General features: G+C 43.3%; 1 pseudogene; it reads left to right on the forward strand.

Moving 5' to 3' along the window:
- The first annotated feature begins 372 nt into the window (after positions 1 to 372).
- LOC126417331 (5S ribosomal RNA) lies at positions 373 to 490 on the forward strand (annotated as a pseudogene).
- Positions 491 to 6,283: the final 5,793 nt, after the last annotated feature.

Consider the following 6,283-nt stretch of genomic DNA (forward strand, 5'->3'; position numbering starts at 1 on the left):
CTACCCTGCGACCTTATCTCGCAAGAATCTGAGCGACAGGGTTTATGTCATGATATTGATAAGGAATTTCCATAGCAAGCTGTGTAATTGGTCATCGAAAATCAAAGTGCTTCCTTTGAGACGTGTCACACGTCCCAGTCGACAAAGAGTTACGCAAGGCAGTTCGCCACCAATACTAGCATGCCCACATGTGTGCCTCTTTTTATAAGAGAGGATGGTGCTACGTTAATGTATCACTGTATCGATTCAAGGCAAAAAGCAGACTCCCTTCATCAATTCTCCCATCATATGAAAATAACTGAGTAGAATGTTTTCAGTTTTCGTACAACTTAAGACATTTCAGCAATCCTGCAAGTCCCATTCACACCTTTTGATAACGGCCTTACCGCAGTGGATACACCGGTTCCCGTCAGATCACCGAAGTTAAGCGATGTCGGGTGTGGGCGGCACTTGGATGGGTGACCATCCGGGCCGCCATGCGCTGTTGCCATTTTTCGGGGTGCACTCAGCCTCGTGATGCCAATTGAAGAGCTACTCGACCGAATAGTAGCGGCTCCAGTCACGGAAAACCATCATAACGATGGTGTGCTGACCACACGTCCCTCCTGTCCCCATCCTCAGATGAGGATGACATTAGGGTCGGATGGTTTCGATGGGCCACTTGTGGCCAGAAGACGGAGTGCATTGACACCTTTGGAGGGATCAAAAGCAATAAATCTGATTTTCAAAGAAGGAGACGCCTGCCGCATATTTCCAGACATCAGCAATAGCCTCACCTGAGGTCTCACATCACAGGAGGCGCTTGGGAAAAAAATTATTACGGGACTGTCGGATGCTTCCCCAAATAGCTGTCTGTAATCCCACAAGGCGTAAACAGGGTTTCATCCTTATTTCGGTCTTCACTGTAAAGAACAGGAAATAAGATTAAATATATTTTAGGGCAATTACACAAGTAATTTCTTAGCCATCTCCTTTGATCTCGCTCGAAAGCTTATTCCAAGGGTATTCTCGTCTCTATAAAGATAAAATGTACTGTGTGACACGAAATAGGTTTAAAATTTTCAAAAAGTGCTGTTCTTCGCAAAGAATTTCTTTTTTTTATACACATACGACACAAAAATCGAACTGGCTTATATCGGACGTCTAGATCTGTCCACAGTATTATACGTGTCACTCATCTTCCCCTGTGAATCTGCTGCGCATCGTTCCCAATCACTGTTGACTGCTCATAGTTCCCACAAGAACAATCAGTGCATTTTTTTACGTAATAACTGCGGAAAGTATTCTCATCACAATTTCAGAAATACTGCAACGGCAGCAAGTTGGTTCAATCGTCTCCTCAGGATTGCAAATAGAGCTCGCCTGCATACCGTCGTCACCATCACCTCGCGCTGTGGGAGGAATAAAAATGTAGGAAGCACTGAATGCTTAGCAGTGCGATGTGAGAATGGTGGACTTTAAAATGTTTATGGTTGCCATCTTTCATCGTCACTGCTAAGCTTCAAATGAAGCGACAGGGCGCTGATCATTGATACTTACAAGCCGTTCGCAAAAGATGGCGTTTCCGCAACCTCTTTAGAAACTGAATATCTCTACTAGCGCGTGAACACATACTGCAACTGCTTATGCTTCGTGTGTGATGGAAGACTGGACAGACATTTAGCGAAGAGCACACAGTTCGAACACATGCATCGCTGTGTGTTGATCACATATTGTATTTACTGCTATTTTCCTGCATGGACACTGTTAAACAATATTCTACCTGAATGGGATTTTCACTCTGCAGCGGAGTGTGCACTGATATGAAACTTCCTGGCTGATTAAAACTGTGTGCCCGACCGAGACTCGAACTCGGGACCTTTGCCTTTCGCGGGCAAGTGCTCTACCAACTGAGCTACCGAAGCACGACTCACGCCCGGTACTCACAGCTTTACTTCTGCCAGTACCTCGTCTCCTACCTTCTGTAAAGTTTGGAAGGTAGGAGACGAGGTACTCGCAGAAGTAAAGCTGTGAGTACCGGGCGTGAGTCGTGCTTCGGTAGCTCAGTTGGTAGAGCACTTGCCCGCGAAAGGCAAAGGTCCCGAGTTCGAGTCTCGGTCGGGCACACAGTTTTAATCAGCCAGGAAGTTTCAATATTCTACCTGTCTACAGTCTTAGGTTCCTACGCTATCATATCCACCCAGTGTCGATGTAGAAAACTGTGTTTACATTTCTGTGCTAGATTTTTACAACAAATACACTCATCAAATTCCTCCTCGCTCAACGCAAGAATCTCGTCAATTGAACGTGTGACATCCAGGTGCTGAAAAACAATTATAACAGCAACAGAAATGTCAGAAATATATCTAATATCGACATCCTTTTGACTAATAATAATATTTTTGCAAATACTTACTGATGCTGGTGCATGATGAGTGACGTTGGCGCTGCCCACCCAATTGACAGTATGAACAGTTAGTCCATGCGAAGTGCTGGGAGCCACCAAAACTCAACCACCCATTGGCCGAATCAGATCGCCATCTAAGGTACCTACTGTCATCACCCTGCAAACTTCAATTTTTTTTTTTTTTTTCTAAACAGAGACAGAAGGCGATCGTCAGTTGAGACGTAAGTCACACACCTTCGTGTATCTTACACCGGGCTTGGTGGCAGTATGCACGAAATGACCAACATATTCAAATGCCTAGCCTAACAGCTAAGAGTGCTTGTTCATCTTCCCTACTGTGAAACACGTCTCCTCTACTGAAGAAGTACTGATACTTAACGTACACATTTCAGAGTGCTTGTTTACAGAACCTACAGTAAAGGAGATGTGTTTTGAAGCGTCAGAGATGAACAAGTGCTAGTGACGCTTAAGGTATGCGTTTTATAACCCATGTTAAATTGACATTTTTTCTTGTTTTGGCACATACTACCACCTCGTAAAATTTGTCTGTGGGGCTCTGGTTCACCATATGTATGACGTACGAAAGTGTGTGTCGAATGCCAAGTGACAGTCCCCTCCTTTCTTTCTAAGCAAAAAAAAAATGTTAAGGTGTTAACGTTTCGTACATGTTATGTTTTAACCATTGTTACAGCAGGCGTTTTGTTTAGCCATTTCGTCTCATATATCTCAAGCACTGCCATACAAATTAGATGCAGATTTTTTATTTATTTAAAGTTCTCGTTTTTTCCCGTATGTTACCTTAAGGATACTATTATTATTCCAAGAACTGCCATAAAAGTTAGCAGCACATATGTAATTTCTTTAATGTTATTGTTTCTCTTTTATTTGTTGCATTAAGGATGCTACAATGTTATTTCAAGGACTGCCTTGGACATTAGAAAATTTTTGATTTATTTAGTGTTTTTGTTGCATTAAAGATGATGATTGATTAAGTACTTGTGGTATTGTCTACACGTCAGACATATCTTGATTCTTGAAAACGTTTGTCAGGGTACTTCTGGTTCATCCTGTACACTGTTACTCGCTTCACAGGCACTTTGAGCATTACGATGTCGCCGATGCTAGAAGCGGAGAACGGTATTTGGTGAACTGCTGAACCATTTACGTAAGATGATAGATCTTTCGGATGTAGAGATACAGTAGAATCGTACGACTTCAATCCACTCATAGGATGGTTGATATGATACTATCTGTGACACAGAAGCAGCTGCCCTAAAATTGATGGCCTTTACTGATAGTCCCCGATAGTTCATCAGAAGCGAAAGGACACGTTGTGCTGCCAAATACATTAAGCGGTAACTCAAAGCCATTTCAACAGCAGTTCAGTTATATGATGTTTCATAAATTGCGTTCCTGTATGTAGTGTGTACGTGGAAGAGAATATTTGAAGTTTCTTGTGTGTGTGTGTGTGTGTGTGTGTGTGTGTGTGTGTGTGTGCGCGCGCGCGCGCGCGCCTTCTTCAACATGCTGATGACACCGCTTTCCTCGCCCCCCCTATCCTATGCTCCAGAAATCCCAACCTTCCCTCTAAATACGCCTCATTCAGTTTACCTTCTGCTGTTACCAATAGCTCCTCACGATCAAGTGTTTAAGACCCTGTACTGCTCATGAACTACATAAACGACTTAGGAGACTATCTGAGGAGCCATAGTAGATTGTCTGCAAATGATGTTGTCATTTACCGTGTCATAAAGACATCAGATTATCAAAACAAATTGATAAACGATTTAGATATCTGTATGGTGCAAAAAGTGGCAATTGACTTTAAATAATGAAAAGTGTGATGTCATCCACACGAGTACTGAAACGAATCAGCTAAATTTCGGTTACAGGGTAAAGCACACAAATGTAAAGGCTGTAAATTTAGCTAAATACTTAGCGATTACAAATGCATGTAACTCAAGTTGTAAAGATCACGTGCATAATGTCGTGGGTAAAGCAAACCAAAGACTATTATTTATTAGCAGACCTCTGACGAAATACAACCGGTGCATTAAGGAGACTACCTACTCTAGGCTTGTACTTCCTCTTCTGGAGTATAGCTTTGCTGAGTGGGATCCGCATCAGATACGAGGGTTGCCCAGAAAGTAATGCATCGTATTTTTTATTCAACAATTCTTTATTGAACATAATGAGAATTACACACACTAAGGAATGGTGTTTTTTCCACACACACTATTTTCCACATAATCTCCATGCAGTTCTATGGTCTTCCTCCAGAGCAAAACAAGGGCGAGTATGCCCTGGCGGTAACAATCGTTGCCCTGGTGGCGGAGCCAGTGTTTCACTGTGTGAATCACCTCCTCATTCTCCTCAAAATGCAGAACCGTAATGCATCGGTCCTCGCGAATGACAACAGCAGCTCGCTGCAATATGCCAGGTGTGACAGTCGTGGATGGTCTCCTCAACAGCTGCAAATCGTTGATCTCCGCTGAACCGCTCTCTGATTACCTCACCCTCCATGCACATCGACTAACTTTGCTTCTGTCGACAGGAGATGTTGCATAGACTTTTCACAAATTTTTGTGAATATTCCGTACAGTTTCTTCCTCTGTAGTGAGAAATTCAATGACGGCACGTTGCTTGCTGCGTAAATCACCTACAGACACAATTTTGAAATTGTCCTACGCCTACGCTATCTTTCGGAAGTGACGGAAACCTGGCGCGCTCACTCAGGAGACTTCAAATAATTCGTATGCAACGATTCGCATTCGTAGCATTGTTTTCGGCTGAGAAAAAAGATGCAGTGCATTACTCTCTGGGCAACCCTAGTAGTATCGCGGAATAGAGGAGAGAGCTCCACGGATACGATACGAGAATTGAGACGGCGTTTTTCGTTGCGGCTGGATCTTCTCATGAGGTTTCTGTCACCAAATTTCTCCTCAGTGTGAGTGAAATATATTTTGTTGGTCCTCCCTGCCTAGGGGGGAGTTATGATCGTAATAAAATAATGGAAGTGAAAGCTGGCGCAGGAACATTTAAGTGTTCGTTTTTCCCGTGTGGTGTTCGAGAGTGGAACGGTAGAGAAATTGAATGTGATTTGATGAACCCTCTGCCAGCCACTTAATTGTGAATTGCAGAGTAATCATATAGATGTACAGGGTGACAATTATCGGAGATATGAAATAAAATCGTCATAACGGTTTGCGTTAGAACGTTCAAACTGCACGGTTGGCCGTGGCGCATGATGAGAATTAGTATGCGCTTGCATGGTTTGGTTTAGTAACTAAGCCCATTTTCATTTGGATGAATTCATCAGTAAGAAAAACTGGCGCATTTCGCGGACTGAGAATCCACATTTTGTCACCGAGAAGTCTCTTCACCCTCAACGGGTGACTGTGTGGTGTGCAATGTCCAGTCACGGAGTAACCAGTGCGATATTCCTTGATGGCATGTTGACTACCAAATGGTAGGTGAAGGCTTTGGAAGATGATTTCATCACCTTACCCAAAGTGAACCTTATTTTGGCAAGATGTGGATCTTCCAAGACGGATCTCGATCCCATCGAAGCAGGAGAGTGTTTGATGTCCTGTAGGAGTACTTTGGACACCGCACACTGGTTCAGAGGTATTCAGTCACCACCGGCGTGGCTTTCGATTGGACGCCATATTCTCCGGATCTGAACACATGCGACTCGTTTTTGGGGGGCTATATTAAATACAGTGTGTACAGCAATTACTCTAAAGGATTGCTGAGCTGGAAACAACTACTCAGGAGGTCATCGACAGCATTAATTTTCTGACCAGTGCGTCTTGAAGAATTTCGGTACTTGTCTGCTCCGCATCGTCGCCAATGATGGCAGGCATATCGAACATTTCGTGACCTAAATCCGAATAT

This window comes from Schistocerca serialis, chromosome 8 (assembly GCF_023864345.2).
Source record: "Schistocerca serialis cubense isolate TAMUIC-IGC-003099 chromosome 8, iqSchSeri2.2, whole genome shotgun sequence".
In the NCBI taxonomy this organism is placed as follows: Eukaryota; Metazoa; Arthropoda; class Insecta; order Orthoptera; family Acrididae; genus Schistocerca; species Schistocerca serialis.